Here is a 12,941-nt window from a genome sequence, read left to right on the forward strand (position 1 = left end):
ACAGGACCTCATCCTCCACTTGAACAAGTACTCCAAAAACTTCAGCAATTAACTGTAGAAATTCTAATAGGTTTTTCTAGAAACGAAAATTCTATGTAAGTTTATGGAACATTTTCTTATGTTTTTTGATAAATATGTCATATTCATCTTCAACTACCAACTAACTATTGGAGCATAAGTTCTTAAATGAAAATTCCCTTATAATGCAAGTTTAAAATCGTTTATATGCATATTTACTAATTAACAAACAATGAGCTAATCATAAGGGTCGTGGCGTGTTGGCAAAAGGCTTAGGAATATATGGTGGGATATCCCATCTTCCCCGAGTTTGAGTCCAAGAGCTAGCATCCTGTGATCAGGCTTAGTCTCAGATGGACGTAATTTTTCAGGATGTAGTCTATGAAATTGCCTAGTGAACTTGTTGAAAAAACAATGAGCCACATAGGGGTGTTCAAAAAAACCGTTGGACCGCTCAAACCGGCCGAACCAAGTCAAACCGGACTGTTTTTGGCGGTTTGAGCGGTTTGGTTTGGTTTGGAAAATAGTAAAACTGGGCGGTCCGTTCCGGTCTGCGGTTTGGAATCTTTTTTGGGCGGTTTGGACCAAACCAACCGCCAAATATATATATATATATATATATAATTTAATTATTTATTTTAATAGTAGTAAGTCTAACTTTTTTAACTTATGGGTTATGGTTCAAATATATCCCTAAGCCAACATAAAGCATAATATCTAACATAATCAAAATAAATATTTAATCTAAAATTATAAATGATTTATGTTCTTCTTAAATTTAACATTTAAAGTTTATTAAAGGCCCAAACCGCCTAAACCGGTCAGACCAAACCGTCTTTTCGTGGTTTGGTTTGACCGGTCTGGACACTTGATATCAAACCGCTCGATTTGAAAATTTTATAAGTCGCCATTACGATTTGGTTTATAATCTGAGAGGTTAAACCGCTCAAACTGGACCGCAAACACCCCTAAGCCACCACTATACACACATGTAGGTAGAATAGAAAATTTAGTTCACCTTAAGTGTTTAAATTAACTAGGTTGAAGTTGTATCCCTTGACATTTCATTGGCAACCGATAGTTCTGAGACAACTTTTATTCCAATTAAATAATAGTGGGGGTTTAAAAAATTTATTTCGTTGGTAACCGATTGTTGTAAGACAAATTTTTATTTCAAATGAATCGTAATTAGTGTTTATATTTTATCATTTTAACCTACATAATTACAATTGAAGTCAATAAGATAAACTTTATTTCAAGTAAATGGTAATCCGGTTTTATTTTTTATCATTTAATATATATAATTACTAGTAAAGATCATCTGTTACCATTAATAATCCCCTTTAAGGTGTGAATATAGACATATTTATATGCTTAAAAGAGAATTTATTTAATATTCTGTAGAAAAGACAGGTTTTGTCATATATATCTTGGTATTTAATGGATTATATAAAATTTGAAAAACTTGGGAGAAGATAATGAATGTAGAGTTCGCTGATTATGCGAGTCTTTGAACTCAAAAATGTAGAGAACTAATCAGTTTGGATATGGTCCTCATTAACAGAGGCGGAAGGCCATATAGGCCTTTAGGGGCCATAGCCCCTGTGCTTTTTGGTTCAAAAAAAAAAAATATATATATATATATATATATATAGAGAGAGAGAGAGAGAGAGAGAGAGAGAGAGAGTTTGGTTCAAATGTTAACTCAAGCTATTGTGTTAACTCTGTTAACCATTTTTAACCAATCACAATACATCTTAGTATTAGGTTCATATGCATCTTAAAATTTAATGACAATGATACATATGTAATTTTATTTTTTATGTAACTCCTATATCATGAATTGTGAGTTACAAAATCATAAAGTCCCATGATTTGTGTTAACTTATTATTAATCTTGTTTTTTTAATATTGATTTTCTATCTCTAATGTTTATGAATTTGTGATTGGTGAAGAAGACCCGGTATTAAAGTTTTCGGTATTGTTCAAATTGGCATACACGAAAATTGACATATAGGAGTTACATAAAAAAGAAAATTACGAACACAAATTGACATATATGTACAGTTGGTATAAATGTGAACACACACACACACACACACACACATATATATATATATATATATATATATATTGGGCTTTTAGTTGTTAATTCCAATTTTTTTTAATCTAGCCTCTTCTCCACTGGAGTCCACTAATCTTTTAATCCAACCTAATTTTTTTAATCCCTAAAGCTACGACTATAGTCCACTAAAGTCTAAAGTTGTTGATTCTTCATCGCCACATATTCACATGACCACATCGGCCGACAGACTTATGTGAGCAACTTATGAACAAAATTCCAATCTCCAATATTGAAATTACATACCTGTTGATCTATCCTCCCTCCCCGTGTTGACCACTCTCAAAAGAGTTGATTCTCGACCTCCGATTACAGCCCCTAAACCACAGGAGGGTTTTCATTCTATATTTTTGTTCAAGTTTTAAGATGTATTGTTTGAAATTGTTTGATTAATGATTAGGTTCAAATTTGTTTGAAACTGTTTGATACTTTAATTGGGTTTAAAATGCTATTACTTGAGCCAATGAGCCTTTCAAGTAGTTGCATTTAGAGGCCACAACAAAAAGTTAGATTCCATTAATTGGAGAAATTTTCTTGAAATGTTGGAGGCACTTGATTAAAGATGTTTGACATTTTCATATTTGACATCTAGTTTTAGAGTTTTACTACGTTTTAACTTTGGATAGTGTATTTTTTGTATTTTTAAAAATATATAATATATCAGGTCCGGCCCCTACGGTTGGAAAGCTTGTGTTCCGCCCCTGCTCATTAATGAAATGGTATGCCCGTTTTTATAATATAGATCAATATGTGTCCACAAGTTTAAAATTACAATATCCTATATAGCAGATGAATACCGACTTACTTTATATTTCATCTTATTTTCAAGGAACCCCAGTAGCTACAATCATCAGGTAGAGTTTGGTGTAGAAGTTCAAGCATTTGTTGAAGGAGGGGTTGATGTATACCGTGAAAAATTTCAAGGTGGTTGTGAACTACGAAGATTATACGGTTGTTAATTCAAAGTTTAAAATTGTGTACTCTTTTAATAGCAGTCAAGAAAATAGAGGTCAATGCACCTTTGTACTACATTACATAATTTACGAATAGATTCGAGTACATGTGTATTGAAGGGAGTAGATTATTGTATTCTTGATAAGTAACTTTATAGCATTGTGAAACTATAACTTTTACCGTGTGGGTCATTTTAATCTATTTATTGACTTATGCTACTGTTAAAAAAACATATTTTCTGAATACCGTGCAATTTCCATTTTTCGCCTTTTGTTATGAAAAAAAGGGAAGAGACGCTGAGTTAACTCAAGTTGAGTTGTTTGTTTTGGAGGATATATGTAGCGTTAAGTCGTGGTTTGTGTTTTGAACTAATAACTCTGTTTTCTGTGAGTCGGAACGCCAAGAGTTTGTTATTACTAAAAATAAGAGATTGTTGGTGTGAAGTGTTTGCAAACTGGTTTTGAATCTTTTACACTTGATATCTCACATCATTTTAGTTTAGGGCTTGTTCTTTCTTCGACAGAATCCTGAAAAAAAATAGGGGTAAAGACATGCGCTTTCTCTCATTTTCCTATGTATACCTTTTTGACTGTTAACAAGGGCAATCCGCAGACCCGGTCTCTCTTGGAATATTGAATAAGCCAATAATTGTACTAATCCACATATGTCTCTCATTTTGATAATTTGACAGACACTTTCCATGTATTAATTGCTAAAGAGTTCAATTCATTTGTGTGTGATTAAAGTTGTATAAATCCAATCATTCAAGCGTCAACTAGATAGAAGAATACAGTGTTGTCATGATAATCGTGCAAAAGTCAGAAAATGTTCTGAAAGTGTGTTGATACAACCTTTCCTTCCCCAAGGTTGTCTAACATACATGATAACATATCAAATAAAGTTACAAATGTCACAACTGAAAACTTAAACATGAAACTATGTACATAACATCTAACTAAATACATCAATGGTCTTCAATACTTTAAAACAAAACATGATCGATGTAAAAATATAATGATTGATTCACATCTAGCACTTGGCTACACCTTCTCTTTCACTTTGTCACTTTCAGACTTATTGTCTCCTAATATAACATATTACTAGTCAGCTAATAAGCATGGTGAGTTCATGGTTTTTACACAAAGTATCTTTTCAAACTTTTCTTGCAAAACACGACACTAGTAATGCCACTTTTCTTTCATAAATATCATACACAACATTTTGTACATAAACATATAGAACTTAGAATCCAAGACTCCAACTTGGTTTTATATTGTCGACACATATGCTCGACCAACTCGCATGCAATAATGCAACATATTATCTTAAACACTTATAAAAGCAATTATGTATTTCATCTCTATGATAATTACATACTTTAGTATAGTAGCTATCATGAGATCTGAACTTCCATATGGTATATTGACTATCAAGATATATCAACTTTCATATAGTACCGGTGTGGATCATTGTATCTTATGTGAACTCACCAAGTATAGATGCACTATTCAAGTTGTACTATAGCTTATGTTTTCTCACTGAGTACGTATGCACCATTAAACTTTTGTTGTTGTTCACCTTATCACACGATAAGGTACAAAGACACTCAAGCTGACAATTATTTGTTCCCACCAAATACAAATGTGTTATTCAACTTATCTTGTTGTTGCTCACATCAAGGGCACCTTACCCTCATTACTTGCATCCCAACAGATGATCCCACACACATACACTAATCACTTTATGCATATATTTCTTTCATAATTGTAATAAAACATATTTGGCATGATTTAAAATTTTAAATCATATAAGCACATTTAGCATGCATTTTCATACTTTAATAGATAAAACATATATAGACATGTGTCACATCTTGTAAGTCACATGAGACTCACCATATCATGTAGCTCTGATAAACTTGCCTGCAATAGCATCTATATATATATATATATATATATATATATACACACACACACACCCCAAGTGCCTAAACACTTTGGTGAACACTGGCAATAACATAACTTGTTTTAATTACTGAACAACTCAAACTTGTACTCAACAAAGGGTCTATGCGACCTTTTTTGTGAATTCCAAGTTGCTACAATGTTGCATTCGCTGAATGCAACCTTGGCAGTTCATCTGACCATGGTACATGTTTTAACCATTATTAGTCATTCCAACATCAACAACCATCATTTTTTTACTTGTTAAACAATGATTTCAACATGAATATCTATCATATAAATGGACAATAATACTTTAATTCATGGATTTACATGCCACTTATATCACATCAATACATTTGACAATTCTCATCAAATTATCAACTTTGCGCCTTCATTCTTGCCATATAAATCATCCCAAAATCAAACGCTACTTCTTACATTATTATATGGTAATTAAAGCAAAAGTTACCTGGAAATCATACCTTACGTCGATTTCCTTCATGAACTTACTGTTGCTTGCACTTTTATGCTCCAAAATGCCTTAAAGACTTGTCTTACACCCTGATTCATGATGGAGTTTTCTTCTGATTTCAAGAGAGAAGTGTTGTTGTTTGTCATTTTCTCCTTCTAATCACTGCTAACTCCTGGTCAATTTTTAAGGAATATATATCCACATTTGATATCAACTTGCTCCTCAAAGTTACTTTCAAGTCTGCAACTTTTGAAAAATGACCAACTAGTCCTTCACTTGATATTTCCTAATATTTGGGTCAAATGTTGGGATGTTACACCACCTGTAATCTTCATCAATATGAGAGAGTTCACCAATGGTTGTAATACATTGAAAGAAAGTTTTCGTCAAGTTTGGAATCCAAACATATAAATTGTCATACTAAGTGGACCTTTTTATATGTATGAGGATATTTGTACAAAGATAGATATAACAAAATATGGATGCACGTTATGTACAACAACTATGATGTTGCATACTCTTGCAAATTGAGATGCATGTCATACATGGAAGATCCCTAACTCCTAACAACGCTAAATCTTAGAAAATTGTCATACATGGAAGATTCCTAATGTCATACATCAAGTCCATAGACCAATTGTGTGAAACATCTCTTAATCTCACATTCTTCTACTTCATAGTGTACCTTTTGTTTTAATAACCTAAGAAAAGTGCTTGAAAACCATGTTACGAGCCTCTCGAGATGGCTAACAGAGATGTCCAGAGTTCGCTAACTAATTGGTAACCGGACTCAAGAACAGCATGTGCAATATCTAAAGCATGGAAACCACTTTGTCCAAGCTACAAGTGGAGTTGATTTTTTGGTTTCTTCCTTGGCCTCTGATGTTTCAGGATTTGATGGTGGTTGTGGTGCTGGTCCTACCTTTGGTTCTTCTGGAACTCCTATCATTGAACCATGGGGATTAGGTGAACTGCCTTTCTCTGTCTCTCCTGCCAAACTTCATGTTTTGAGACATGGGGAAATCAGTTTTTCAGTAAATGATCGAATTGTATGGACAAATGCATGAATGTTGATTTTGAAACTATGGATGCTATTATGATAGTTTATGCAAGTTAAATAAAAAACAACTTACATTGGAAACATAAAAGATTTCGAACTACTGCTGCTCTCTGCATATAAATGGGAAATACGCTCTCGATCAGCAGTAGATTGTCGATCTTCTTCATTGTTTAAATTTACGGGTTCATCAAGCATGTTTGATTCTTGATTGTGTACCTCACCCAACTCATGAATTTTATCTTCCCCATCTAATTGATAACTATTGTCAGCCTCTCCTACAAATTGGTTGTCATATGGCGAATTGAGTTGTGGGCTGAATATATAAGCTTCAGCACCATAACCTAGGCCTAGATCTGGGTTGCAAAAGCTGGTACCCCCTATCTGAATGCTGAATAATGACTCATTTGAAGCCATGCTCCAATCACCTGGAGTACTGGAATTCTTTCTTGCAAACACATGAGATGGGATTCTATATTTGGAAGATTCTGGACGCTCCATCACTTGAATAGGAGGGCTTTCTGAACTATAATCATTAGCTAGTGGGCTTGATGGGGAACTTGGAAGCTCATAATCAGTTGATTGCTCCTCAGGATTTTCATCATGTTCAGTAGCTAATGGATCATCAACATCTTCTAACTTTAAAGATGATTTATCATGTTTAATATCAAAATCAAGTGGATCTTCAATTGAATAATCACTTGAGATGGAGGAAGAACATGATGTAAAGGAATTCAACCTCTTGGTTGACCCTAGTTGAATGGATTCATCATGGGCAAGGGCAGGCTGCACAATTGATTCATTACCATTTCTTGTAGTTGCATACTCTGATTCTAAGTCCACAGATGTATGGTTTGATTTATCTAAAGATCCCATATCAAACTACTCATATATCTGCAAGGGATTAGATATGCACGATGTAAGTGCAAACTGGAAGTATAGAAAAAGAATGTCAAATTGCAACAACCAAGATCTAAAACATGTTCAATAATTTCAATATTGTTGTAGGAAGTCAAGGGAAGTTAATAACAAAGTTAATGAACCTTTGCCAATGCTTAGTAAAAACATCGATCTTTCGTGATACATAAAACACATGCACTAGCAGATCTAAATAAAATTAACTAGAATAACTTATAGCAACCATCCATAAAAATTAGACAGTTAGTATGATAATAAATTCGATGTTCATCAGTATTTACTCAAACTAACTATTGTAACCCTTTCTTGAAGAAGATGACAGTCGCTTCTAAGAATATAAATAAAATCTCACCTAAAGTACAATAGATTATTGCTGAATTTTCATCTTATGGATGTTAATATGACCATTGTCTCTATAATGTAAATCCGTTAAACATATGATGTGCGAATGCAGTTGTGCAAATGTGATATATTCTTATATGTTCCATCAGGACAATAAATTGTTGCATTTCATCACTTGAGTTAGGATTTAGAAATCCAAATGAGATACCAGGGACTTTTGTATTAACATGAGATCAGTTATTAACCTATTTGAATAGTTTTACTCGATCATCGAGGTCCATATTGGTATTCATATTTTTTACATACATTATTGCCTAAACATGACATTAAAAAACCTAGAATTCTAGAACAAATTCCATCAAGAACAAGGTAGAATCATGTTCATATTTAGTGATACCCCGCCCAAAAATGAATCAACAAAGAAAACGGTTCACGTTAATACCGTCCTTTTCTTTCTACAAAAATTCCTTCTAAAATATACATATCACAAATCTTTTCATGTTCATAAGGAATAAGTAAAGAAGGCAAACCTGAAAACAGAGAAGAAGCTCTAGAATATTGATTCCCAAAGTTTGGATCCTTTGTATTTGCCTCCCTTTATTGTTTTGCTCTATTAGGGGAGGAATTTGAATGATGCAAATACGCGCACAATTCAGCATAATCTCTGATCAAATACTATAGATATTGCGTATGTAATTGATAAAAGCATATGTCAGAATCCAAAATTGCAATCCACTCGTGTCGGATCGCTTACCACAAGAACTAGATAGGCATCAAAAGGACCATCGACTTCCAGCCTCCGCTACCTGCAACCTATGCCAGGAAATCAGCAGAAACTTTGGTCTCCGGTCGATTTATGACGAGATATTATCTTTAAATTTTGATCTTATCGTTCAAAAATAACAATCAATAAAGAATTTCCGTGTGATGGTGATAGAGATACAGAGAGAATGATGATAATTTACCAACCTGGAGGAATGGCAAGGTCCTCGACGTTTCCCTTCCCCCCCAATCCTTAACGACGAAATTTTCTGAATAAATTCGTGCACAACATTGTTGCCTTTGGTCCAAAAATTAACATTAGTCTTATTTTCTATTAATGCCTTCATCTTTTCATTATTTTCAATCCCATCCCCTCTACTTCTTTTTATCTCAAAATGCAATATTTTGCAATTTGGACTTTTTCAGTTGGCCAGTTTAACTAATCAAATCATCTATTTACATACATATTTTTTATATTTTCTTTTGTATATAATTTAATTGAACCGTTAATATAGTAATTTACAGAAAAAGCAAGTTGCTAATATTTAAGATTTAAACGTTAGCTGAAATAAAATAATAGATTCAAAGTGTTTTGACATGTATAGCTTAGTTCATTTCGTATTTTATGAGATCAAGTAATATTGTTAACTTATACATTACCATGACTCCACCTTGTCAAGTTTTGTCAAACTACTCCAGATGCGCTATAGAATATCACAAGTTCCCAAATCTGTAATTATATTAGTTCATAGTTTAAATTTATCATAATAAACCCAAACTGCGTTCAAACCAAACCACATTTTGCGCCTCGAGTCTGGACAGTTTAATCACTCCGTGTCAAATTGCATGGTTTGGACCGAACTTGCGATTTTATTTGTTAAAATGAGGTGAAATTGTCTAGACTAAACTGCAAACCCCATTAATTAAAAGATAAAATCATTTAATTTGTCAATAGAAAAGAAATGGTGTCTACAAAAAGCTCAAAACTTCACATCATAAAAGAAGAACTTGTATTCATGAAAGTTTAACGATAAATTAAGTGTTGATTACATAATAATCGATCATTACAGGAAAAAGGCGAAATGAATAATTGAAATTGAGTTTGTCGTTTTGTTGTAGAAACTACACCGTCTTTCCACTGGAATAGTTGAATGATGACTTCCACAAGGAATTCTTTATCAAGTAGACCTACGAAGGCACCAACGGAGCCCCATGCATCCGCTCAACTGATTTTCGCAAGTATTTATTTTTTGGGGTATGAAAAGGTGCACATGCTAAACTTTGCGTAGTCCTCCGAAATATTAGAAAAATACAAGGGTCATCAACCAAAAAACCAAAAAAATCCCTCGAAATCAACCCAAAAAGTTAAAAAGTCTATCGAAACCAACCAAAAAAACTTTTAAAAAAGTACCTCAAACTAGTATAATTCGGCTAAAAACACGTTGGACGACTTTGCGGGTCTTTATACACCTTGAAGGTGCATTCGATCAGCAAAAATCATGGGTCCGCCATTGTTGTGTATAGCATGTCATATCTAAGTCAGTGTGTTCATGTAGTTGAAACTTTCTTAGAATAATAACTAGTTGGAATACTAAGCCACCATCTCAGATGGGTTTTATGCTTCTTTCCAACATTAAATAGAAACAAAGAAAGATATCCAACATATTTTTCCAGATTCTTGTAGGAAAGATTGATTCTTAATGATATAAAAAAACATGGGTGATTGTGGAATGTTTTAATGTTTTAATTTGGCATCGATGATTTAGTAATTTATCAATCTTGTCTCATCTTCCTATTTTTGTTTCACCTATTTTGACTTGACAAAAAAATGCATTTTTGTACTACTCATGTCATGTCATGTCCTTGTCCTCATGTCGCACCAAACGTAGACGAAGTTTTATATTGTGATCTTCTGCTTTTGGCTTTGGGCATTACATAGTTATTTAGATCCTATATGTCATCAGTGCAAACGAACTGATGAATATATACAAAATAAGACATTTTATGCCCACAAAAGGGCCAACAACAGATAATATATCAAGTTGCCAAGATCTTTAAAACATGAAATCAAATACTGAATGATATTAAAACATCAAAAGATTTAAAGAACAATGTACAATGAATTCTTCAAGAAATACGTGAATCAAGACATGAAACAACACCCAAGCAATACATATAAAGGAAGGGCATGCAAAGCTTTTTCATATACATCAATAAGCATAAAAGTGATATCGAGGCCAACTATGATGGAAAGATAACAGGCATAAACCATCATGTAATCATACATTGCAACCCTTCCTCCTACCAGCACAGTGTAGAAGATAAAGTCCCCTAAAGCGAGCTTAATGGCACATGATAAACCCAAACCAATCCCCTCAAGAGCCAAGTTCTCTACATACCATGGTCCCTAATTTGGTCAATCAAAGGAGCCGTTAGCTCAGGATCCTGACCTTGACCCCTTTCAGCATTCACTATAATTCTCTGATTTTGGGAAGTTTCAATGGATTATGGATTAACATGGGATCCGATGAGTGATTTGGGATTAACTCATCCATTTCTCCAATCCTCCTTTGAACAATGTTATTCCTTCTATGATCAGTTGTGGGTGTGGCTTCATAAACAAGGGCATAGATATCTTCATCCCTTGATATAGCGAGTTCGACCAATAACTCAATAGACCACCATGTAACAAAAAAAAGCAAGACCACACAAAGCCACGAAAACCAAAAGCACCCAAATGGTCCATTCAGGCAACATCATGAACCAATAAGCAGTCAACACCCGATAATCACCATATAAGATTTAGTCACAAAGATGTGGACTTTCGACATGAAAACTGCCAAAACCCCTACAATTGTGAAGTTGAACCATAACAACACATAAGTAAAAGAATCAATGGCCAATTTTAAAGACTTGAATCAAGAAAAGAGCAATCTCACCACCCATGAACCTTAAAACAAGAAAAGCAGAAAAACCCATATAGTATTGCAAGAAATTTGTGCACCTAAAGTAGAAAAAAACACCAATAGGAAGGTAACAACAGTCATAACAATAACAAACAAAAGGGAGTTCAAGAGGGGGTCATTGAATTTTGTGTTATTCTGAATCAGATATGCTTTCATCCTAAAGTATGGTGGCTATGGTATTGATTGAAGAAGAGCTTGATGAGTATGTGTTTAATACTAAGACCAAAATGACCACTAAGAACCTGCAAATTGTAACTAGGGTTATGATTTTGATGATTTCTTCACCTAGGGAATGAAGAATGCTTGTAGGCCTTAGGTTGGGTCCATAATCTCATCTGAGTTTTAGTAAAAAAAAATATTTAAGGTTCTAAATAGGAAATAGGAAATTGGATGAAAGATGAAATAAGATGGGAGATAAAATCTATTTGGGTGTTAGTGGAATTTGGGGTCATCGGAGAAAGACATGAATTACTTAGTTTAATTTATACCTGACTGAACCCCCCATTTGGTGGTTGTCATGTTCAGTTACAGGTCTACCGATCCTTTTACGGGTCATAAAATTGTAGATTTTACTCGTTCCTCCCTATACTATTAAGAAAAGACGATATAGCTTAAACTGTAAGGGGGTGAACTCCTAAGGGGTGGATTGTAAGATCACACATCGGTTGGGAAGAAGAACTAAGGTTGCCTTATAAGGGACTAGATACATCCTCTACTAGATGCATCTTAAAATCGTGAGTCCAAAGGGTGTATACAAAGCGGACAATATCTGGTACGGTTGACCTGAGATATTATAAACGGTATTAGAGTTGTCAGGTGTTTAAGTGGGAGAGTTTGTAAAACCTCGTCCCACGTGGATATAAAATGGGATTTGTGAGCTCTTCTTATAAGCTTCAAGTTATGGGTTACCAATAATTTACACCATGGTTTTAAGTTGAATATGAAGTTATTGAGCCAGTTTGTTGCTTTGGGCTTAGGGTGTTACAAATTACATGTGCTAAGTTTTCTTGTTTGATATGGAAATGAAATCAAGATAATACATTAAAAAGACCTTGAAACGAAAACAAAACATTATATTAATAAACCATAGTCAATTTTCGCCTCCTCACCGAAGCGCATTAACCACCCACATAACAACAAACCATGCGATTTTGTTGCACGGTTATGATTTGTAATGTTATCACTTTTTTTATCAAGCCATACTATGCAGTTAAGTTTGTAGGTTTGAACTACAAAACCACGATTAAGATTGCATTGCACCACCTATGACCTATTATATTTTTTTACCTAAAAATGATGTTTAAAAATTCAAAACATAAGTATAATTCGATTAGTTCATGACAAATAAAATCCAGTTCTTTAGCTCTTCATGCTATATGAAGCA

The 12,941-nt window shown here is 33.8% G+C and overlaps 1 pseudogene; it reads right to left on the reverse strand.

Moving 5' to 3' along the window:
* Positions 1-10,675: 10,675 nt before the first annotated feature.
* Positions 10,676-12,113, reverse strand: LOC112509154 (annotated as a pseudogene).
* Positions 12,114-12,941: the final 828 nt, after the last annotated feature.

The sequence above is a fragment of the Cynara cardunculus genome (genome assembly GCF_001531365.2).
Source record: "Cynara cardunculus var. scolymus isolate 2C chromosome LG 3, CcrdV1, whole genome shotgun sequence".
Lineage (NCBI taxonomy): Eukaryota > Viridiplantae > Streptophyta > Magnoliopsida > Asterales > Asteraceae > Cynara > Cynara cardunculus.